We start from the raw sequence: 24872 nt of genomic DNA, 5'->3' as shown, positions 1-24872 counted from the left end.
GAGCAAATGTTCATCCTTAAAGGCATTCAGTGGGGATAAACCCTAGTCTTAAGGTGGTACAACAGGGTCTGTTGAGTGAGACTCTCTTCTAAAGACCCTTCCAAATAACCCCTCAGGAGGAAAAATACCCTGGAAGAAAGAGGAAGAGAAGATCAAAGTTGAGGAGGTGAAAGAAATTAATGTAAAGGGAGGCTTGTAGAGATAACTGGAGATAAGCAGATGCCTATGTGGAAGAAGAGCTAGGAATTTGAATGGATAACCAAAAAGGATTAGATTGGGGTTAATGAGAAAAGGTCATGGGGTATATATGTATGTATATGATGGATATGATTATTCATTATAAAGCTAGAATAGAGTGGTAATCCATGCACCAAGATTTCAATGTATATTTATTAACTCTAACCTTCTGGGCCTTGGTTTCCTCATGAATAAAATGGGATAATTGCACTAGATGGCCTTTAAGTTCCCTTGTAGTTCTTCTTTGATTTTAAATGGAATTCTGAAGTGTTTAAAAAAAAACACAACAAATCTGACCGAACCTCCTGTTGTGTCCTAGTTTTAAACAGACCTTGGTTTATCCAAAGTTCCTATTCAGAATGTCACAGTATCATGAAATGAAGAATGCTTCCTTTGAAGGAAAATGTCCATCATGAAGTTGTCAGAGAAACACCTTAATTTCCTGAATGAATGACCACTGGGGGCTATGAACCATCACAACTTCAAGAAGGTACTGTTCTGCCTCCTTATCCCCATTCTGCTTCCTCTCCCCTAAGTTAGCCTTTGGCTAGCTCTTTTACAAATCCCAAAGGTACCATAAAGGAAGGAAAATATCATAACAATCAGTTCTCAGTCTGTTTTGTGAATGGAACCCGGAAGTTTTTTATTGATTAAAAGATGATTAAAAGATTAAAAGATGATTAAAAGATTTAAACTAAGATTGCTTAGTTTAAATTAATCAAAACAAATTCCACTTAAAGATGATTCCTGATCCCCAGCTGCCCCTGAAAGTATGTTTGTGTTGCAGGGTAATAGTCAGGGAGAAACAAAATTGAATTAAATGAAATTTCTACCTGGGCCAATGACATTTGGACAAGGACAGAAAACAACAAGGGATTTTAAAATTCTTAGCCTATAAAAGTCTTGTTTCCATTTAAACATTTTACCTAAATTTTAATTCAACCTCCCAACTGAATAAGGAACAACATTTTGAGATGTAGTACTAATCAAATAGTATCTAGTATTAATGTCCCTCAAAACAGAGTTCAGTCTGTTCTTGTACTTATATCAGTATGGTGAACCTTTGGCATTATCATGATGACTACTCATGCAGCTGGATCAGCATTCCCATAATCTCATGTTCTTAGGCTAGAGCTTCTTTACAAACTTTTCCCCATGCCAAATTGCAGCTTCCAGGACCCCAATCCTATCCAGACAACAGTTTCCATGTTCCAGGCTCCCACTAGAGCTACAATAGCAAATATTTACTGAGCATCTAATATTTATATAATAATACTGTTATGACTGCTTTGGGGGAAATATAATGGAGTGGTAGAAGTAAGAAGCTTTTAGTCTACTTGGGTAGACTAGGCTAAAACAGGGGGAAAATTAAATAATAGCAGATTTGTCAAGTTGGTGGTCCTAACAATAGCTAATTCAGAAGTTGAGAGAAGGGAAGAAATTAATATGGACTGGGCTGGTACAGGAAGGTCTTGTGGGAAAGTTGGGACAATATGGACCACGTGGGATGGATAAGAGCTGGATAGAAGGTGAAGAAAAGATCAAGAGAATGAAGGTTCAGAGTACAAGATGGCAGAGGTATGGCAAGACAGCAGTTTGTAAAGATCAGGGGCTTTTAGCAGATTGAAAACTCAAGGCCCATGGCAGGCAAAAATGCTAATGTGATCATAGATTGCATTAAGAGCTTGGTGAAAGATGATATCTGGGGCAGGGACACCAATTATAAATATTGAGGAAGGAGGTGATAAGGGCCTAGGCTAGGATGGTGGCAAGTGAGATTAAAAAAGGTTTGTATACAATAAACACTACAAAGGGAGAATCAATAGTTCCTGGTAACTGAGAGATTCAATTCTTGGCTCTCACCTGGAATACTAACGGTAATAGCATTCTTGCTGCTGCCAAAATCATGGGCATGGAATCAGAGGTAGGTATAGGAGTAGGCATGGGATCAGATGTAATTTATCTCTCTCTTGTCTTTGCCCTTACTAGCTGCGTACTCAGAATGGTCTTATCTTCAAGGAGTTTAAAACACTTTTCTACTCTCAGGATTTAATTCATAACACTCATGTGAAAAAAAAAGAGGGAAGAGATTGAAGCACAAATAGACTAAAGACATTGCCCACAGATGCTCACTCAATTAGGGCAGGCAAGTGGCACACTGGTCTTGGAATCATCTTTATGAGTTCAAATCTGACTTCAGACACCTACTAGCTGCGTGACCCCAGGCAAGTCACTTAACCCTATTTGCCAAGAAAACCCCAAATGGGGTCATAAAGAGTCAGACGTGACTAAAATGTTTGAGGAACAAGCTCACTCAGTTACAACAAAGGACAGCAGAAAAGGTCTCCCAATTCAAACTACTACCTGTTAGACCAGGGTCCCATACTCAAACTGCATTTTTATTTTAAGTTTATAGCAGTATTCGCTTAGTATTACTATCTAAATCTTTATTTCTCTTCACAAATACCTTTTAATCCAGTGTCATGTTTACCTGAGCAAATGAACAAAAGGTGGCATAATGTACCTCAAGTTACGTAAGCAGTTGGATTGAGTGTTTACTTGGGATTCCATTAGTAAATCAGGCTAACTAATTTATTTCACTATATTGATATTCACTTTATAGTTTCAGAACACGTATGCAACTTTCAGTCAGAGACTCCCTTCTGACACGAAAGACTTGGCTACCTTTTGGGGGGACTCCATGCAGGTAGATCCTGGGACCTTTGGTACCTGGAATTCTCCTGAAGGTGTCCACAACTCTTTTTTTAAGTACTGAAGCTCAAAAGATTTCAAAACAGAACTGTTTTATTTACACAGTAATGGACACATAATGGACTTGTACCCAAGCCCAATAGAGTCCAGAGATTTCCTCCTTCATTTGGGCCCCCCATCCCTCAGAGACCTGGATAGTTTTTTATGACTTAAGTATTATTTTAAGTGAGGCTCCAATATAGGCAAAAAATTCACTTTTCCACATTAGTGTTCGGTTTTGTGTTGTTCCTTCATTGACAGTGCCCCCTTGGGTGTTATGATCTCTGTCATTGGATCTTAAGATGGTAGTCTCTTTCACTCTGGCTACCTGCAGAATTTTTTAAAAATCAGGTTCTCCTTGAGTCACTGCTTACTAGCACGTGGTACTAGTTACCTTCAGGATCTATCTTTTTAGTAGTAGGACATTATTATAAAGCCTAAACTGCTAATGGTACAGATCTCCACCCCCTGCCATATTCCTGGGTCCAGAATGCCTCCAGACTACTTATACCTTCTGATTTTTAACTCTTGAGTCTTTTGGCTTCATCTTCCACACATGACATTTCCCAGATGCCTATTGAAAACATGACTTTTCTTAATAAGTTTCTATTTTCTACTCTTAGTTCCTTCTAAGTCTGCCCCATTTACTTCTTCTCTCCTCTAGTGTCTAGGAAGTATGCCCTCAATTTGGTCAGCACCTACCAATGAGTCTTTTTGGAGTTAAAAAAGACAATTCTATTCTCTTTCCATTTGCTTTTCTACCAACCATCTTCTTCTAGGGCAGCTGAATTGGGTTATGCAAATTACCCTGGGCTACTTCTTGCAGATCTCCAAAGAGGAGAACCGAGACAGTTCTCAGGTTATAAATAAGCTACTAGAAATGTTGGTTCTGAAGTTCAATCAAATCTACTTCTGGTATCCTTGAGATTCTATTGAAAATAGGAATCCCAATGTTAAACAAATAAGGAAGAACCAAAATGTTTACTATGCTTTCCTTAAAGTAACTGAACTCCTAAGGAATAAATACCTATAGAAAACACAAGCTAGTTCATTCTTAGGAGAACAGGTTCTTTTCCTGAACAAAAAATAGATTCTTGTCAACAAATGTTGACTGTAGCATTTTCTCATTACCTATAAATTAAAAGCTGAACTCAGAATAAAACCAGAAGATAGTCTAATTAGATCATTTAAAAAAATTGAAGATAATTCTACATGGGCTGTGAATAACAACTTTTTCTCTTAATCTTACTAGATAAAGACAATATTTAAATAGGAGAGAAGGCCTGTTAGGAAGCACTGGGGTCATATATATTTACTCTACCAGACAATGGTTTCTCCATTTGCAAAGAAACTCTGTTTTAGGGATCTAGAGAGAAATAGGAACATGCATTAATAGGCCTTAATAATTTTGTAAAATATGAAACATACCATAGTATCATAGAAGGCAGGGAGCTCTTACATTACAAGGAATAATATCATAATATATGTGATGTGGTGGTTGTGGCAAACTTCAATGTTAACACTCATTAGAATTTATTATGGCTAATTATATCAGGGGCTAGTTTGCTTACTAATGTATTAAGCAGGATAACCTTTGTAAGGACACAGCTAGCGTTCTACTGCATCAGCATGTCAATTTATTGATTAAATCCTTTTATGTCTAAACTTTGGATAGATAGAGATTAAAGCAAGGGCTTATTTGAGTTCAAGTAACCAACCAGATATTTTGCAAACCATTAGATGATTTGAATCTAGTGACTGATTAATAATTGGATGCTGTCCACTTGCTCTTGGAACAAAAAGGTGTTGGGCTGATCCCTTTTTCCATAGATCGAAGAATATAGATGCAATCTTAGTTGGCCAGATGTCAATACTGTTTTTAAAAGATCATCAGAACAGAGGTTTCACAATCTCCCTTGGTAGTCTGTACCAGGAGTTAATTACTCTGACAAGGCAAGGAGTTCCTCTATATCTCTTTTCAGACCCTCACTTATTACAATTAAAGTCCATTTCCTCTTGCTTCAGTTCTTTGTGGAGATAGATATTCATCAGCTCTTTCTTGGATGCAGATAGTGTCTTTCTTCATATGTCCTTTATAGTTAATTTAGGTATTTATAATAGTCAAAATAACTTATTCATTCAAAGTTGTTCTTAAAACAATATTACTGTTTTTTATCTATCATTGTTAGTTGAGTTACTGAACTGGAGACTTAGGAACAGAGGTCAGGCAGGACCAGAGAAGGACAAACAACTTTTGTTAGATCTTCCTGTGTCACAATTTTTTAAATAACTCTTCTTTAGAGGTTTCTCATATGATGACAAATGAAAGGCTAGAAGCTGGAGTTTGAACTGGAAAGATTTTGTTTTGGGGCAGCAAATAACGAAATCATAGAATATTAGAAGTGCAAGAGGTTTTAGAGATCATTTAGTCTAAATTCATGATTTTACAGATGAGTAAACTGAGTCTTACATAGAAGTGATTTGCCCAGTTATGCACTTAGTAAGTGGCAAAGTCAGAACTCAAGCCAAATTTTGATTCCAAGTCCAGCCATTAATCTTTAAAAAAAATTCTGAGCTTAAATGTCAAATAAAGCGAGCATTTTCAAATACCTATAAAACAGAAAAAGTGGATTTTTGTATATAAAATGCTAATCTCTATTGGGAATAGCTTGCTTTCCCTTTATATATATCAAATTCAACATGTAACTCCCCCCCCCAACATATAACTTTCAAAGTTACCCTATTTGTTTGTGCTTCTTTCTGGCTATCTTGTTCTCCTTCAGGGCATTTAAAAAAAAAAGCTTCAATATTTCTACTCTTTTTTTTCTTTTTTGATCCCATCCCTAGTTGTCCTCTTCCTGTCACTGTACCCCTATTGTAAAAAATAAAGCTTTGTAACAAATATACATAGTCAAGCAAAACAAATTTCTGCATTGCCTATGTTTTAAAAAACAAAAAAATCTACGGCTCATTCTGTACCCTGAATCCATCATTCCTGTTAGGAGGTAGATAACATGTTTCATTATTGGTTCCCTGGAATCAGGGTTGCTCATTGCATTGATCTGAGTTCTTAATTCTTTTTTTTTTTCCAGCCAAAGACAAGGTTTATTAGAATGTCCTTCATATTGGGCAAACTCTTAAGGATTCTGAATGTTAGTGAGCAATTGGCTAGAATCTAAGAATCTGAGCCCATGGCTAGATTATAAGAATCTGAGTAGTGGCTAGATTTTGAGAATCTAAGCAGTGGCTAGATTATAAGAATTTAAGCACCTTAATGGAGACAAGATGGACTTTATATACAGAAGGAGTGTGCGAGGGATCTAGGAGTGGTCAAGTAGTTTGCAGTGACTGGAGAATCTGGATGGGAGTGGCCAGTAAACTGGGGTGAACAGAACTCCTGGGATGTGGACCACATAGCCTAGGGAGAATGGAGCCTAGCTAGGATTAAGGGTGGGAAACGGCTGGGGGCCATAGGGAGGTAAGCAATGGAGAGCTAGGGCTAGGTTAAGGGTGACAGAATTGGGGGATTAGGTATAACCACATTGAAAGGCCAGTTGATGGGATTATAGCCTCAGGCAAAATCCAGAGATTTGGTCATGTGGGAAAGTCCAGGGTTTTTCCTTTTTGGGGTTTAGATCCCATCCTCATCATTCCCTCCTCAAACAAATGGGACCCAAATTCTTTTGGGGTAAGGGGTGAAGGTCTTGGCTTCTGAAACTGCTTCCTGCTGGCAAGGGGTGTAGAGCTGTCCTTCCCTCAAGGGGGGTCCCAAAAAGGAGGTTAACTGGAACCAAACACAGGCTGCATCCAGGGAACAATGGGGGGACATTGGCTGGTACCCATTGTTGGCTATCAACTGTAGGTGAATGACCTGTGGTCATTGTGGAAGACATAAATCTGACAGAAAAGACTGCAGGGCCCAGATATAAAGCAGGGACTAGATTTAGGGCCCAAATGAGAGGATAAAACATCTTTAGCTCTGTTCAGATTCAGATAATTCAGTTTTCCAACCATGCAGTATCAAATCCACCTCATAGCCAGACTCAGGAATAGCCAGGTGGGTAACATTCCTTTTCAAAGGAACATAATGGGGAAACTGAGCCAGGAGGATCCTATCTTAGACTGAGGCTAAAATTGTCCTCTCAGTTTTTCCTGATGCTGACTTCCCACCAGTAAGTATCACATTCTCTGAGTAGCTTGAGGTATTTCTCTCAGATGGTGGATTATTGATTATCAATGGATTATGATCCATCAGACAACTCAAAATAAAATCCTAGGAACTTTTACCTCAAACAGCAAGTTTTATTAATCACAGTTTAGGAAAAACTTTTCCAGGATTTACATCTCAAACTTAAATTTGTCCTGGTGTAAAGAGCCAATCATTAGAGATTTGCAAATTTTCAGCAAGCCATGTATAACCCAAACAAGCTTTTTGGCTAGTTTACACATTAAAACAATAACCAACAATAACCATAACCAGATTATTTAGTGGTAGCCAAATTATGAAAAGTTGCTTGATGTAACTGATGCAAAAAGTTCACCAATTTGAAACTTGAAACAAACCCATTACCAATCAAGTGACTTCAGTTTTCTTAAATGCATTTCCAAATTACTTTACACAGAGAATCAATATCTCATCATTAACAATTAAAACTACAAATTTAAAAGAGAGTGCTTACCTAAGTTTGGAGGCTAGCTTCATTACCTTGAGCAGAATGTGCTGGACTTGGGTGATGCTTCCAGGCAAAGGTTGCTCTAGGGCCCAAGGCCATTGCCGGGGGGGCCCACACTGTAGCTGCTGCCCCCCCCTTCCTTTCACCAGGTTGTGGAGGGTCAATTTTAAGGTGGGGGGGTAAAGGGTGAAACTCTCTTCTCCTATGAGAGGGGTTAGCAGATACCCTCTTGACTCAAGGGAAAGGAGTGTGAGAAAGGAGTGACCAGGATTGTAAGGAGGAGTTTCAAAACTCCTTAACGATCAATCACAAAACCTCCAGAATCTGCCAAGATATTTTTAGCTGTTCTAACTTTTCCCTGTAACCTCCATGAAGGAAGATTCAGAATTGTAGAGGGAAGGGAGTAAGTAAGCCCCAGGGAACCAAAAAGCAACTGCAGTTTTCCCCAATTCCCTAGCACCAAGAGAATTTACAGAATTGGGCATACACTTTCCAATAGGGTATCTGTCTTTGTCCTCTGTGCTGTGGAAGGTGTACCCAGGTCTATGGCCTCGAACTGACCCAGTGGACTGAGAGCCTGAGAGTGTCAGGCTGACCTTGAGACAGCCTTGTAACTGTCTGCCCAAAAAGCACCTCCAAGCATTGGTGCTTGGAGAGCTACCCCAACTGCAGAGCAAGAAAGTAGGGGTGGGGGAGGCTTACATACCTTCCAGTCTTGGCTGGAGAAAAACTTGGGGTTAAGCAGTTTCCCTGTATGGGACATCAAAATGTTGAGGTTTAGGGGTTCAGGGGTGCTGGGACCCAAAAATTACAACATGTAGGTCCTGTCCAAAAGAATTCAACCCAAGCCTTCTTTCAGCCAAAGACAAGGTTTATTAGAACATCCTTCATATTGGGCATACTCTTAAGGAGTCAATGTTAGTGAGCTACTGGTTAGATTTTAAGAATCTGAGCCCATGGCAAGATTCTAAGAATCTAAGCAGTGGCTAGATTATAAGAATCTAAGCCTTAATTAAGTCTTTCAAATCTGTTTGTTGTTGCAATGTTACTATTGTATAAATTGTTCTCTTGATTCTGCTCAGTTTACTCTGCATCAGTTTGTATAACTCTTCCCAGGTCTCTCTGAAACCACCCCTTTCATCATTTCTTATGGCACAATGTAATTCCATTAAATTCACATACAATAATTTGTCCAGCCATTCCACAATTAATAGCCTCTCCTTTTGTTTCCAATTCTTTGCCATTACCAAAAGAAAAAAAAGTGCTGCTATAAGGTTTGTGTGTGTGTGTGTGTGTGTTTGTGTGTGTGTGTGTGTGTGTGTGTGTGTTTAATACATAAGGATCCTTTCCTTTGGGTTGTTGGACTAGTGGTGATTCTGCTAGCTCAAATGGGATGCAGAATTTAGTGATTTTAGAGCTACAGTTCCAAATTGTTTTCTATAACAGCTAGATTGATTTAAAAGCTCCTCCAACAGTACATTTGTGCACTTGATTTCTTGCTGCTCCTCCAAAAATTGTCATTTCTCTTTTTTGTCATCTTTGATGTGCATTTCTCTAATTATTAGTGTTTTGAAATATCTTTTTTTCATAATTTGATTGATAGTTTAGATTTTTCCCCTGAGAACTGCTTACTCATATCCTTTAACTCTATCAATTGGAGAATGGCTCTTATTTTCACAAATTTGAATCAATTACTTATATATCTGGAAAATGAGATACTCACCAGACAAACTTGTTGCAAATATTTTTTCACAGTTAACTATTTTTCCTGCTGATCTTAGCTGCATACTTTTGTTTATTCAAAAACTTTTAAATTTTAGACATCCAAAATTGTTTACTTTATCTTTTGTGATTGTTTCTATCCCTTAATTGGTCATGAATTCTTCTCCTATCCATAGATTTGAAAGATAATTTCTTCCTTGCTCTTTTACTTTGTTCATGATTTCACTTTTTATATCTAAGACATATATTCATTTGGAGCTTCTTTTGGCTTATGGTGTGAGGTGTAGGTCTAAACCTAAATTTTGCAAGAGTTCTTTCCAGTTTTTTCAGGAGTTTTTGTCAATAACGATTGCTTACCCTGGGTTTATTAAACACTAGGCTACAAGGTTTGCTTGCTTCTGTATATTGTGCACCACATCTGTTGCCCTGATTGATCTCTCTGTTTTAAAAATTCTGTACCAAATAATTTTGAGAATTACTGATTTGTAATGTAGTTTGAGATCTGGTACTACAAGGCCTCCTTCCTTTTCATTTTAAAAATTATTTCTATTGACTTCTTATTCTTCCAGATAAATTTTGTTGTTACTTTTTTTCTAGCTCTGTAAAGTAATCCTTTGTTACTGTGATTGGTATGACATCGAGTAAGTGAATTAATTTAGGTAGTATTGCCATTTATTATTATTTTATTAGCTTGGCCTAGCATGGACAACTAATATTTCTCCAATTATTTAGGTCTTTCTTTATTTCTGAAAAGGGTGCTTTGTACTACTTTCAAAAGGTTCCTCTGAGTGTCTTGGTAGATAGACTGCCTAGTATTTTATACATTCTGTAGATATTTTAAATGAAATTTCTCTTTTTAACTCTTTTTGCTCAATTTTGTTAGTGACATACAGACACGCTGATGATTTGTGGTTTCATTTTATATCCAACAACTTGGTGAAAGTTGCAAATTATTCAATTTTTTCAATTGTCTGTTTAAAGTTCTCTAAACCATCACAGTATTGGCAAAAGTGGTAATTTTGCATTATAAATTCTTCATCAGAGAACAAATTCCCATGAAAAGCCTTAAAAATAGAAAGAAAGAAAAAAGGAAGGAAGGAAAAGGAGACAGAGCACATGAAATGCCTTTTGAACTTGCAATAGAAGGAGTAGGCACAGTCTTCCTTCCACCCCCACTGGAAGCATTGAGATTCAAAGGTGTTAAAAGAGAAATTGAAATAAATTAAGTTTTCAATGTGTTCCTCCCATATTCAATCACCATGTGTAGCTACTATCTCTTCAATATCATTGATTGACCTAGTGATTAGGACACTGGTATCATTCAACAATTAACATCAATTAGCTTTTACATGGAAGCATTCGTTTATTTATTTTTTGGCTAGACAATTGCAATTAAGTGACTTGCCCAGGATCACACAGCTAGTATCAAGTATCTGAGGCTGGATTTGAACTCAGGTCTTCCTGACTCCAGCGCCAGTGTTCTTTTCACTATGCCATCTAGCTGCCTCAAGAAGGAGTATTTATTGAAAAATATAAAGAGGTATAAACATTCTTCCTCAACACCTGAGTGGCACTCATTCCTATAACACCTCAATCCCTAGGAAGAGTGGGCTCAAACTTGAAGTTGCAAAAAAAAGTATTTACCCTACACTTCTGAGTGTGGCATAGGTGAGCAGCAAGGTAGGGCAAGGCAACAAGCTTTTATTAAGCCCTTTTTATGTGTCAGGCACCATGTTAAACACTGGGAATACAAGTACAAGCAAAAAGAATGCCCTCAAGAAGCTTCTATTCTAATGGGTGAAGACAACACAGAAAAGGAGCTAAAGTGCCTGGAGGTTTGGGGAAGATATGCTGGTAGAGGCTTGGGGGTGAAGTGCGGAGACTTAGAAACAGAGCTGGGAGGGCAATGAGCCTCTCCCCAGAATGGAGGCCCTGGGAGGAGCAGAGTAGAGAATGGGAGAAGGGGAACAGAGTAGGGTAACATGTGAGCCTGAGCTTTTACTTTAGAAGCCCATGTTGAACACAGTTTTGAAACCTTGCTTCTTGAATACCTCCCACTTGGACTGATAGTGTGACTACTATTTGTGCTAGAGTTCTGAGATCTAGAAAGGAAATGTGGCCTTGGGAATGCTGGTCAGCGAAAAGGGAGGGACTGCTTATAGCACAACTGTGGAAATTCTCTCATCTATCTGGGCCCAGCAACTTAGAGATATCTATTTCTCCTTGCTGTGACCTATGGTGACAAGAATTTATACAACCAGCCCGCTAGTCTCTTGACTGTTTCATTCAGATGGAATGATACCTTGGGAAAGGTCCAAAGGAAAAAAAATCATTCATTCAAACATTTTTGAGTCTGTATTCTCTTAAAGTTACAATGCAAGAGGTAAGATAGGTGTCCTTGAGGAAAGATAAGATACGTATACACGAAGCAAATAGGGGGCATAAGGAAACTCAAAAGACGATGTAATATGTTGTTTGATCTACAACACACAGTAGCCAGGGCTTTTCTGCAGCCTCTCTCTGATTGTCTAAAGAGATCTTCAGTTCTGCTTGCTCAGTTGTTACTAAGTAACACCAGCTGCAAGGGAACAATTCTTGGTGTTACCTCCTCTCATCTTCACCCCACTTCCCTTCCCTTCCCACAACCTTTGGTTCTAACAAATGAAATTATTTTATAAAACTAGAAGGAGAGGTGAGTAGTATTATGCTTGGGTGTGGTTCTGTTTATCAGTTGCCCCTCCTCTCTGTTTGGGGCCATTTCTGCATCTAGCATTAGGTTTCCCAACTCTCTCTTTCTGAAATGGAAACTTAGAAGGTCAGCTGTGCTAAAGATTCGTAGAAGATGCACTACAAAAAAAAGCTGACCTTAACTTTCATCATTGTTTACTCCTAATGGGTATAGCCAGTATAGAAGGAAGTAGCAACCAGGCCATCATCACATGCCTTTCTTCCAATATAGCATGATAGCCTTACAAAGGAAGGGCCTCTCTTGATGTTGTGGGTTTCTAGCTAAGATACCACAATCGTTTTCAGCCTTACTTTTTTTTTTCTCAGCCTTACTTTTATGGAACTCCTATAAACATTGCTTCTTCTTATCCTCACCCATGCACTTTATCTCTTTTAATCAATGACCAAAGTGAACCTGAAGACTTTAGTGCCCCAAACTCAAGCTCTACGTATTCAGCATAGCCATAATTTCACTCTCTACTGTTCTAAACTTCCAGAACCCTGGTTAGCTTTTAATGGCTATACTTAACACACAGAAGCATGCTGGCTATTTCTTGGTGTTCCTAAACATCCCCAGGAGAATTGAAGTCATTTGATTCTCTTTTGGAGTCAGGAAGACCTGAGTTCAAATAATGACTCAGACACTTAATAGTTGTACAATCCTGGGCATGTTTCTTCACCTCTCTCAACCTCAGTCTCTTCATTTGTAAAATGGGGATAATAGCCTCTACCCCACAGGATTGTTGTGGGGATCAAGTGAGGTAACATCTGCACGGTGCTTTTCAAACCTTAAAAAGTGCTATATAAAAACTAGCTGTTTGTTGTTGTTGTTGCCATGTAACAGTCAGAGGTGTGAAGGAAATTTTCTCATCCGAAGGAAAACACCTATACCTGTCTTCTCTCAGGTCCTCAGCACTCAGTGCTGCTACTCACCTTGGTTTCTTTAAAACGGTATGCCAACTTTATTAAGTATTTAAAAGGATATCCTAGTAAGTACTACAGGATGTCAGTATAGCAGGGAGGAAGCAGCAGGTTCCCAACTCAGCGCTAAGCAATTCATAAATATTATCACATTTGATTCTTACAAAAACAACAACCCTGGGAGGCAGATGCTCTTATTATCCCCTCAGCTGGTAAGTAGCTGAGGTCAAATTTGAACTCAGATCTTCCTGACTCCAGGCTCAGGACTCTATCCATTGTGCCACTTAGCTACCTCTAGAATGCTTTTGCTACCTCTCTGAGTTATGCCAGCTGAGTTCACTCCCAATCCTCCATCCCTAGAGAAGAGTACCTAGGGTTAAGCACCAAAAATTACATGTAAAATAGCAAAACATAAGGAGGGAACATTAACAAACCAAAGGGGAAAGTTAACAAGTTTTCATCCATTTTTTTCCCCATTTTTTCAATCTTGATTTTCTTATCCACGATTACAGGTCCCTGGATAGTCCTGATTTTTTTTTCTTTTTGTGCCCTTATTCCCTCTAGATCTAGTCCTCAGAATCAATTGATCCTGCCAAGGGCTAGATATTATTTCAAATCTTGAAATCTAGCTAATAGATTTGATTTGGAAAAGGTATAGATATTTCATGCCTTTTGAATCCATTTTGCCAACTCTTAGTATGGAATCTCTTGACATGGACAGGTACTATACTTTTCTTGGAACTTCCCTCCATCTCTCCTTTTGCCCCCTCATTCTCCCCTGATCAGAGATAAGTCCTGATACTGAGCCTTGGAAGTAGACCACTCTTATCCTGTAGCTCCTTTTCCTCTCTGGCTCCCCAAGATTTCTTTTGTTAGGCTTTAGGCCTTAAGAAAAGTTACTTCCCTCAAAATTTTGGTGTCTGAAGGCTCCACTCTTAGAAATTTTCTCTCACTTGTGACCTCTCCTTTTGACACTAGTTATAGAGTGACTTATAACAGCTAGTCCTGCTCTTATTCTTTGTCTTGGCTTCTCTTCCCTGTGGTCACAGACTGACATCTTGGTCTCCTCCTTGCTAGAGGTCATAGGACTCTAGGGACCATGGGAACTAGCCTTTGATCACCTCTCTTGGTCCTTGAGTCCCCATGTACTCACAGAATGGGGTCTTCTAGATTCCTCTTTGCTGTTGAAATCTATGATCTCTGAGGCTCCTCCCACCAAATTCGCATTTCTAAGCCTCTTTGATTCTAGCTCATTGGTATGGCAAAAGTAATAGATACATTCTGGGTCCAGTAAGCAGTACACCTTTTTTTCTTTACCTTCCCTCTTGTTCTACCCAACTATCTCATGCTTCTGAGTCACATCTCAGACCTTACTCTTAGGGTGTTGCTTCCTAAGCAACTACAGGGTTCACATTGAGGGGGAAGAAAATAGCACAAAGTACCAAACATACTTCAATACTTAATTAAATGTATCTGTGATCTCATTGATGTGAATATTCCCTTCACTGGTATAGATTACAACCCATCCTCTGTAGTTCTTACCCATATTCTCTTGTAGACTTCAACAGAAGATGTACTCAACATGTCAGAGTCCTTTCTCTAGGTTATTTTTATTTTTTTACATTTCATGGCTACCAGTGCAGCTCTTGGATGTCCATGTTATTCCTTGATTTTCTACATGACAACATGACTAGCCCACATCCTTTTCTGATCTTGCATTTTCTCAAGAAATGCATGATCAGAATGCAGTTTACTGGCTGTGTAGCCATGAATAAGTCACTTAATCTCAGTCCCCAGGCAATTGTGTAAGACTAGTATTGCTTGTGTAACCCTGGACAGCTGTAGATATGGTATAGTGGATAGAAAGCCAGGTGTGAGGTCAAGAAGACTCATCTTTTGGCATTCAAATCTGTCCTCAGACATTAGCTATGTGGCCCTGGGCAAGTCACTTAGCCCTATTTGCCTCAGTTTCCTCACCTGTAAAATGAGCTGGAGAAGGAAATGGCAGACAACTCCATTATCTCTGCCAAGATAACCCCAAACGGGGTCACAAAGTCTCAACAACAATGTTAACCCTGGGCAAGTCACTTAAGTGTTTGGTGGCCAAAGTAACTTTCTAAGACTGTAAGCCATAGAATGTTTCAGTTGAGTTGTGCTCACAGCTTCTCTCCCTTCTCCTTGGAGTATTTTTTCTTTTTTAAGAAAATATATTTTATTGCTGCCTTTTGTTTAGGTAATATAATCATTTTCAGATAGATTCCACTCCCCTACAAATGAGCCCCTTGTTGTAACAAAGAACAACCCGCACTAATCAAGCCTGATAGGATACACCATGTTTTAAACTTGTCAAACCCAACCCTCCACCTCTCCACCACAAGGAGGAAAATGATTCCTCATAATTCCCCTAGGTCAAGATTAATCATTTAGTCATTTGATGTTTGGCTTAATTTTTAGCATTCTTTTCATTTGCATTATTGCAGTGATTATGCATACTATCCTCTTGGTTCTGCTTATTTTGCAGCAGTTCAAAGAAATCTTCTTGTATTTCTCTGAATTCCTCAGTTTGTCATTTCTTAAATTTTTTTGAATCTACAGAGATTAAGAAATTCCATAATTCATAACCATATACCATTGCCAGGAGAACACTGGTTTTAAAAAAAAATTGGGGTTGGGAAGCAAACTGGGATTGTCAGAGGCTCAACATAAACTTTCCAGATGTAGTCTACTTTCTTCTTCCTATTCAATCTTTATTCATCCATAGTATCTGTTCCAGAATTAGATATTCACATACTAGCTCATTGGGCTGACACCACTGGTAACACTCACATTTAAGAGGAGCAAATTCATTTCTTCACAAAGTTCTACTAAAATGCTTTATCTGAGAGAGGGAGGAGATCCTGGTTTCTTGAAGGGTAACAGGTTTGGACAAGCAGGAAAGGCTTTTGATATGGACCTGGTAACCTTACACAATGACCACAATAATTTAAGAGAATACAACTTTGAAAGGCTTCAAAAGTCTGATCAATGTGATGACCAATCATGACTTTGGAAGACTGATGATGAAACATGTCTCCTGTCTCTTGGCTGGGAGATGGTGGCCTAGAGGTGCAGAATCAAACATGGATTTTCAGACCTGCCCAATGTGATAATTTGTTTTACTTCACTAAACTTATTTATTACAAAACCCTAGTGTTCTATGGGGTGGGCAAGCATAGTGATAAAGATGCAAAAAAGAAATAAAGAAAAGAGCATTTATAAAGCATTTAAAATGTAAGAAGACAAAAAGAAATTCAGAAGGGGACATGAACAGGCAATTTTGTAATGACTTTGATAAATTTAAAATATATTTAAAAAAACAAGTTTTATATAACAGAAGTTTGTGGGTTCAAATATAATCCTCTTTCCTGTTCTTTGTATAATAGAATTTTGGGGTTTGTATAGGATTAATTTCATAATAAAATATCCATTGTCTCCTAATCAGCTACAGAGATGCTCCTTACTAGAAGGTTGGTCACCGGGCAATTATATTTTTGGCCATGGTAATTCATGAGACAGATGAAATAGAAAAAAAAAAAGGACTCAGTCATAGGTGAACTCCTTCTGTATCCTCAGTAATGTGGGCAAAATCATCCACTAACAAGGTTAACCTTTATCAGTCCATAATAGGCAATCTACATATTCTTCCAAAAATGCATGATTCTTTCCCTTATTCATCTAAAAAGTCTATCAGAAAAGAAAAAAGAACAGAATTAAAAGAATGAGAAAGGATCTGAGGAGTTGTCAGAGTGGCCTCACTCTGACTTGTTTGATTGTTCAGTTATGTTCAATTCTTCATGACCCCATGGACCATAGCATGCCAGGCCCTTCTATCCTTTACTGTGTCCAAGCTCATGTTCATTGCTTCCATGACACTATCTATCCATCTTATCTTCTGCCATCCCCTTCTCCTTTTGCCTTCAATCTTTCCCAACATCTGGGTCTTTTCCCAATGAGTCCTGTCTTCTCATTATGTGACCAAAGTAGTTAAGCTTTAGCTTCAGTATTTGACCTTCCAGTGACTAGTCTGAATTAATTTCTTTAAGTACTGATTGATTTGATCTCCTTGTTGTCTAATGGACTCTCAAAAGTCTTCTCCAGTGCCACAATTCTAGTAATATGTTAAGTTCCAGCTACCACATTTTTGGAAGGACATGAATAAGCTGTTGAGCATCCAGAGCAGGGTGAACAGGATGCCTTGAGATCAAGTTATAGGAGAATCAGTACAGCAAAATGGGAATGTTTATCCTGAAAAAGAAAAGATTCAACTGTCTCCAAGTATTTGTTTCACTAACACTCAGAGTTGGAAGGTACCTTGGAAATCTTTGTTCTGCTTCCTATACAGGAATCCCTTCTACCACATTTCTAACAAGCAAACCACCCAGCTTTTACTGAAAGACTTAGATTGCGTGGTGGATGGAACACCTGGTCTGGAGTCTCATCTTCATGAATTCAAATCTGGCCTCAGACACTTACCTGCAGAGGCTGTTATTATCCCCATTTTATGGTTGAGGAAACTCAGGCGGAAAGAAGCTAAATGGCTTGCCTAGTGTCACAACTGATAAGCATCAGAGGCAGGATTCAAACTCCTGACACTCTTTATGCTATGCCCCCCTAGTATAGAAACAGTACAGGACTAGGGAAGAGGAAATGGTGTCCTAATTTTCTATAGAAAGGGAAGAAGTGGAGTTTGAAACTTCGAGGTCAGTGAAATTGACTTCAAGACTTGGGAAAATACTAGAATATATTATTAGAAGGATGGCTAGTCATCATCTTATAAAGGGAACAATGATCGTACTGCCATCAGGTCAGATTAATCATTTACTTTTTTGATGATTAGTAGAATGATAAACCAAAGCAATGGTGTAGATATAATTTACCTAGATTTTATTTTATTTTATTTTTTGGTGAGGCAATTGGGGTTAAGTGACTTGCCCTGGGTCACACAGCTAGTAAGTGTTATGTGTCTGAGGCCAGATTTGAACTCAGGTCCTCCTGACTTCAGGGCCGGTGCTCTACCACTGTGCCCCCAATTTACCTAGATTTTAACAAAGCATTTGACAATCTTACATGTTATTCTTAGGGAGAACGGAGAGAGATGTGAGCTAGACAATAGTATAGTTAGACAGATTTAGAATTGGTTGACTGGCTGAACTCAAAGAGTACTCATTAATGTTTAATGTCAATTTGTAATGACGTCTCTAGTAGAGTGTCCGAATCATACTTGGTCTTGTGCTGTTAAACAATCCTGTGGATAAAGGCTGAAATGGCATACATTTAATTTCCAGATGACACAAACTAGGAGGAATAGTTAACACACTGGACATTAATAATAATAACAATAATAGCATTAATATAGCACCTACTATGTGCCAGGCACTCTGTTAAGCACTTTATAACTGTTAGCTCATTGGATCCTCACAACAGCCCTGGGAGGGAGGTGCTATTATTATCTCCATTACATATATGAAGACAATGAGGCATATAGAAGTTAAGTCACTTGTTCAAGGTCACACAGCTGTAAGTGTCTGTGGTTGAATTTGAACTTAGGTCTTCTTGACTCTAGTCCCAGTGCTCTACCCACTGAGCAACCTACATAGTCAATCAATCAGTCAGTCAACAATCATTGGTAAATCCTTTGTGGTTGTTGTTGAGTCATTCCATTCATGTCCCATTCTCTACGACCCCATTTGGGGTTTTCTGGGCCAAGATACTGTAGTAGTTTGCCATGTCCTTCTCCGGCTCATTGTACGGATGAGGAAACTGAGGCAACCAGGGTAAAGTGACTTGTCCAAGGTCACACAGCAAAGAAGTATCTGAGGCCAGATTTGAACTCAGAATGATGAGTCTTCCTGACTCCAAGCCCAGCACTCTATCTACTGTGCCACCTAGCTGCCAATGCTAGATGCTGTGGCAAGGGTGTCTTGGAGCCAACTTACACTGTTTTTTTTAAAGAGATGATTGGTAGATTTTCAATGTGAGCATTTACTCACTGAGTTTTACCTCAGAAATTGGCAAACACTATAAACCAGGACTTGATTTATTCTTTTGTTAACTATCTAAACCAGGGGTGGGGAACCTGTGGTCTTGGAGCCACATGTGGCCTTCTAGGTCCTTAGGTGCAGCCTTTTGATTATGTCCAAGTTTTGAAGAATAAATCTTTTTATTAAGGGGATTTGTTCTGTGAAGTTTGGATTTAGTTGAAGGGCCATACTTGAGGACCTAGAGAGTCACATGAGGCCTCAAGGCCACGGGCTACCTACCCCTGGACTCTAAACCTAAGAAAGTGAAGGGAAAATATTAATAATGCAGATTAAACTTAAAAATGTGTCATTCTTTGCCCTCCCTCCCCCGGGAGCCAGTTGTTAAACATTTGCCAACACATCCCTAAGTGCTAGAGATCCTAAGACAAAAGGGAAATAACCCCTTCCTTCAAAGAGTTTATGTTCTATTAGATCTGAAAAGATTCTGACAGGCCAGAACGCTAGGACAAAGCTAATAAGGTGAAACTTAATTGGGATAAAATGAAAGTCTTATTCTTGAGTTCAATAGTTCAACATCACAAATGCAAGATGGCAGAGATATGCTTTGGCAAATTGAATTGTTTGTTGGAAAAGATATTAAGATTTTAGTGGGCAGCAAGCCTAGTATAAATCATCAGCTAACAAATGTGACCTTAGATTGCATCAAGAGGTTGAGCTCAGAATAAGGAGAAGATGTCCCTGCTATACTTTTCCTTGGTCAAACCATGTTTTATGCATTGACTTGAGTTGTTTTTTAGGAAGCATAATAGTAAGTTCCAGAGCAGCCAGAAGAATATGACCATAACACTGAAGAATATCAAGATTATTCCATATTTTTCAGCTGAAAGAAATGAGGGACGTTTAGCCAAGCGAAGAGAAGACTTAGGGAAGGGGAATATGATAACTGTCTTCAAGTAACTAAAGGGATGCTACATTGAGGAGGGACTATGAGTGTTCAAATTCATCCTAGAGCTAGGAAGAGTGAGTGAAAGTTTTAGAAAAACATATTTTGGGCTTGATTTAAGGAAAAACTTCCTGACAGTTAAGCTATATCCTAAAGTAGTACGTACTGCCTTGGAAGTAGTGGGTTTCCTCTCATTAGAGGTCTTCAAGTGAGGGATGAATGATTGTTTGTTGGGGCTATCATAGGAAATTTCCAATCAGGTATAGATTGGGCTCTGCTATCCTTTCCAACTCTAAGGTACTGTGAAAAAGGGTTTTTTTTTTTTTTTACACAATAAAAAGTCAGAAACTTTTACCATATAATTGCCTACTATTAAAAATATCAGATTGGCAAGTATCTGCCATATATTTTTTTCACAAGCTATAATATTACTTTCTGCATTTGCAAGTTATACAAGTGATCCCAAGAGATTGCCCTGGTTTCATTGTGTAACTCAGGTTCATTATTAAAGTTTGGCTTGTTATCTACTTCCAGGAACTGTGGGACAATTCATGTCTATTCCTGATACCTAATTTGCTTTGCTCTGTGGGGAGAGGATAGCCAAATGAGATTTAAGAGGAAGAATTTATATCTACTACCTGTTCCCTTAAATATCTGAGTTTGGACAATGCCAAGTGGAAGTGCTGGACTTTATACTGTGATTCCAATCCTGTGGGAGGGGACCTTGGGGGGACCATTAGAGTTTGTCCTATGCCAAAGGAGGTCCTGGACACCTGTCTTTGATATCAGAACCCAATAAAAAAGGAGATGGAGTAGCAAATGGGAGTTTGACACCATTGTATGTGTTTGCTTTCCCAAGGTGGCTTTAGGTGAGGTTTAGATTTTTTTTCAACTCATAAATCTCATAGTCCCCAAAAGTAGATATACAAATGATCAGGTAGGCAGTCCTTAGTATTCCTCTTGGTATCTCTTCCTGATCCACTGTGAGACTGTTGGTTTTTCCTTGCAATCCTCACTGAACCCAACCAGGAAACCTGGTAAGGCTGGCATGCCAGAAAATATGGATGAAATTTCTTGCCAATTACAGACATCCCAGATGATAACCTAGGGCATCTGCTCCAGGGAAAGATGGTTATATTTTCTTTCCTTTTAAATCAGTTTCAGAATTTGGCATTTTATTTTCCTTAAACTAAATCACAATCTCAGACCCAAACCCAAACCATTTAAAAGCCACAAAATTCATTTTGCTCAGGTTCCTCAGCAGCATAGTCTAATTCTATTTAGATCTCAAAACATAGATACAACATAGCCAGGGTCAGATTATTTGTCTGATCAGACAAAAAGAGAGGTTGATCCTCTGAGCAGAGTTTTTGAATGGCTAAAACTTTGGATAGAGTAGAAATATAGAGGCAGTATTTCTATGGGACGGGGTTTAAAATGGCTTACTCCATCCGTTTTGTACCACTTTAACCTGTTTTAGTGTCAGCTGCTCATTTACAGCCCAGGACACCTAATTATGTTTGGGAGATCTCAAACACAACTATGCTATTTTGCAACTGGAATCTTGAGGCGAGTTCTGGTTGCCAGACCTTGAGAAAGATAGATAGCAGAACTGGCTAAGGTCTAGAAGAAAATCACTAAAATGGTACTGTTTAGGTTGAACAAAGAGAGACTACTTGGTGTCAAAAGGGAACTGAATTAGGAGTTACAGTAAGAGACGTCGGCTACTCCCAGCTCTGCCATTAACTTACTATGTGTCCTTGGGCAAATCACTTCTCAGAAGTTCAGTTTCCTCAACTGTAAAGTGAAGGAATTAAACAAGATGATTTCTAAGATTCCCTTCTAGTGATAATATTCCATGATTCTATAATAAAAAGGGTGGAGACGTTGCTGTACAATGGTGGCCTACAAAATTAAGGCTCTTTATCTTGGAAAAATCAGAAATCTGAAATTTAAATCTGAAAAAAAATCACAAAGGGTATAGATAAGGCATGTCCAAAAGGCAGGTTGGAGTTGGACTGTGGAAGACCTCAAATGTTAGGCTAAAAAGTATTTATTTTAATCCTACAGGCAAAAGGTTGCAACTCAAGATTTTTGAGTGAGGATGTGATATGGTCAGACTTGTGCATTTGGAAGATTCTTTTGGGAGCTGTATGAATGGTAGATTGAAGTAGGGAGAATCTGGAGGCATGAAGGTTAAGAAGCAAATATAACAGATAATGAGCTAGGGTAGTGGAAGCGTGAGTGCAGAAGAGGGGGAAGATATGAGAATCCAGAGCTATAATTAGGAATTCTGACACTTAGGACAAATTTAATTGAGTGGAGGGATCTTGAGACAGAGACCCTCAAGGTGGGGCAGGGAGAGAGAGAGAGACTCCTAGGCTTTCTCTCTATGAAAAAGAAGGATGTCTTGGATCTTTCCCGTGAAAGACATCATATCAAGAGTCTATCATAGTCAAGGTCTGGCCTGTATTCCAGAGAGTATGGTCTGTACGATCAATGATTGATGGCTGACCCCTCCCAACCTTCCAATCCCTTGGGAAAAGGTAGAAAAGGGAAAATATCATATAGGGAAGGTGTGGTAGTGCAGAAGAAGCCAGGCCTCAGGATATAGATATTATGGTGGTAGGACTTAAAAGATGAGGAAGGGAATGGGGGTGGGGGGGAAGGGTGATTGTGCCATTTGGCTAAGAGACTGTTGAGGTCCATAAGGTATGGGGGTAGTAGACCAGAGGACCATTGGTGAAGAAGCATGATCCTGAACACCTGAGATGATGGTACCCTATGACTGCTATCTGGTTACCCCTCCCTAGTTATAGCTCAATATGAGATATTATAGAAGCTTAATCAATAAGATTAATTCAGCAAACATTTATACAGTGCCTGCTATGTGTAAGGGACTGTATTAGGCAAATGTTTGGATATGGAGGGTAAGGAATAGAGAAGTCTTGAGATGACTCAGGTTTTGAACCTTGATGATTGAGAGGATTAGAATATCTTTCATATCAAAAAGTCTATCCCTCCTCCAGGTTTAGAGAAGGCATAGGCTTTTTTTGGGAAGGATGATGAATTTCAATTTTGGGCATGTTAAATTTGAGATGCTAGCAGGACATGAGGGTGGAGATATCCAGAAGATGACTGAAAATGCAAAACTAGAACTCAGTGGAGAGATCATACTGGATTTATGGATTTAGGAGTCTTCTGTAATATAGCTCACCAAGGGTGAGTGTGTAGAAAGAAGAGAGAAGACATAGGATGAAGTAAAGGACCTCTGCACTTGGGAGATGGAAAGAGGAAGATGAACCAGCAAATCAGATCAACACAGAGTGGCCAGACACGTAAAAAGGGAACATGGTGAGAACAAAAAGTAAAAAAAAAAGTGCACAAAGTAGAGAAGTTGGATTTGACACAAAAGATACTACTAGAGATCTAGTTTAGTCTTATATAGTCAGTCTTAAGTTTATCATGCTTCTGTTTAAGTTTTCCTTCTGAAAAAACAAACAAATAAGCAAACAAAAAACAGGACAAAAAACCATACAGGTACTGATCCTATGTTATCAAACAGAGAAAATTCAAATAAAGGAATTTAAATGATTAGGTTTTATAATTTTATATATATATGTGTGTGTGTGCACGTGTGTGTATATATATATATATACATACATATAATTCAGCACAAGAAACTGAGAAATGAATTTGGCTAGCAACAGTTTGTCAGAGAAGACTGTGTATATCAGAGTTAGTTTAGGATGCATATTCATACCATTTAAAATAACTGTGTTTCTTTAGCACTTGTTCTTAATTTAACAGTTGGAAAATACTCTGTGCACTGCTACACATTGCTATGGGAATAATCAGAATAACTTGCATTTATATGGCACTTTTGCATACATTACCTCATTTGATCCTAACACCTGTTAAGAGCCACATACCTTCAGAACATTATGATGAAGCACTCATGATATCTCAATTCTCAATCAAAACTAATTGCATGTAGTCTCTTTGACTGAGTCTGGGAGTCAAAATTATATCATCAATGGGAGATTCTGATTGATAGTAGCCAATTCCCTGTTGCTAACAGTTGAGTCCATTTTCACAAGTCATGGACAGTGGGGCTTGTCAGAGACCTCACTCTCTGTAATGTACACATACAGACAAAACTCATTCTCTAGGTTTTTAATATCACAGGGAGAAGTTCCAAGGAACCATAAAACTCACACAAAAAGTTCATGTCATGGAACCTGACACCATTGTAGGTGCAAATATGGCTTCTAATAGCAGGTACCAAGTTATTGCTGTCACCAAGCACTGATAGTCTTTGCATTCTGTCTCAGTAGAATTCCAGCGGCTGGTCTGTAAATCACTAGTTCTAATAGCCACATGACTAGCTTATCTTATTCTCTAGTCATATATTTCATTGATGACATCCCATTTGCCACTTCTGCTATATCAATTTTCATCAGTAATGTTTTTTTTTCATCAGTAATGTTTTGCAGAGTGCTCATACCCATTATTCACTTCTTTGACTATTGGTTGATCCTTAGTTTTGGTTTTCCAGAAACAATATTGTTACATGACTTCTGGTCATATGACAACTTTGGAAGAATATTGGTTTTAAGAAAATGGCCCTTTGTTTTGTGGAGATGTTTGGGGGTATTAAATGAACTTTGTCATCTTTTCAAATGCAAACCAATATACTCTTCTTTTTCTATATTGCTTTGGGACAACAGACTTGGCTATTTGCAATGTCTATCCAAGACACACACACAGAGTTGATGGATAGGCTTATGAATCGTCCATTCAGCTTTGTGTTATTATCTAGACAACAAGCATTCTTCACCCATTTGGTTTTTCAATTGTGAATAGTTGGATCAAACT

The sequence above is a fragment of the Vombatus ursinus genome, unplaced genomic scaffold (genome assembly GCF_900497805.2).
Source record: "Vombatus ursinus unplaced genomic scaffold, bare-nosed wombat genome assembly UNPS02014802.1, whole genome shotgun sequence".
Classification (NCBI taxonomy): domain Eukaryota; kingdom Metazoa; phylum Chordata; class Mammalia; order Diprotodontia; family Vombatidae; genus Vombatus; species Vombatus ursinus.
This window is presented reverse-complemented; position numbering follows the sequence as displayed.